The sequence below is a fragment of the Sinocyclocheilus rhinocerous genome, unplaced genomic scaffold, assembly GCF_001515625.1.
Source record: "Sinocyclocheilus rhinocerous isolate Xijiao unplaced genomic scaffold, SAMN03320098_v1.1 scaffold263, whole genome shotgun sequence".
Lineage (NCBI taxonomy): Eukaryota > Metazoa > Chordata > Actinopteri > Cypriniformes > Cyprinidae > Sinocyclocheilus > Sinocyclocheilus rhinocerous.
Window position 1 is genome coordinate 1,079,380 of NW_015645086.1, and position 464 is coordinate 1,079,843.

Below are 464 nucleotides of genomic sequence, written 5' to 3' on the forward strand. Positions count from 1 at the left end.
GTCACCTGCAGGACAATCGGCAGATTACACCTTTAACTTTATTCAAGTGCAATGTGATTATAATATAAAGTTTTGATTGTGCTTTATTGTACACTTTATTACTCGTTTTTTAAATTAATTTATAAATGAAATTATTAAAAAGGGCAGAAAAATTTGAAATACACATCTAAACTAAATGACTGAACAAAAAATGAATAAAAGAAGTAATGTAGGAAATATGCTTCAAAGACTGGGGGGGTCTGTCAATGACTTACTGACGTGCACGAAAACCAATGTATTGGAGCAGGTGTTGTGCCCAATTCTGACCCTCTGCCAGATTATTACCTCCTAGTATTGGTAGGTTTAGGAGTAGGTGTGGGGGAGGGGTTAGGATTAGGGGAGGGGTTAAGATTAGGCAATCAGGTAGTGACTTCAACGAGGGGGTGCATAATCTGGCAGGGGTGCAGAATTCGGCACAACACCGG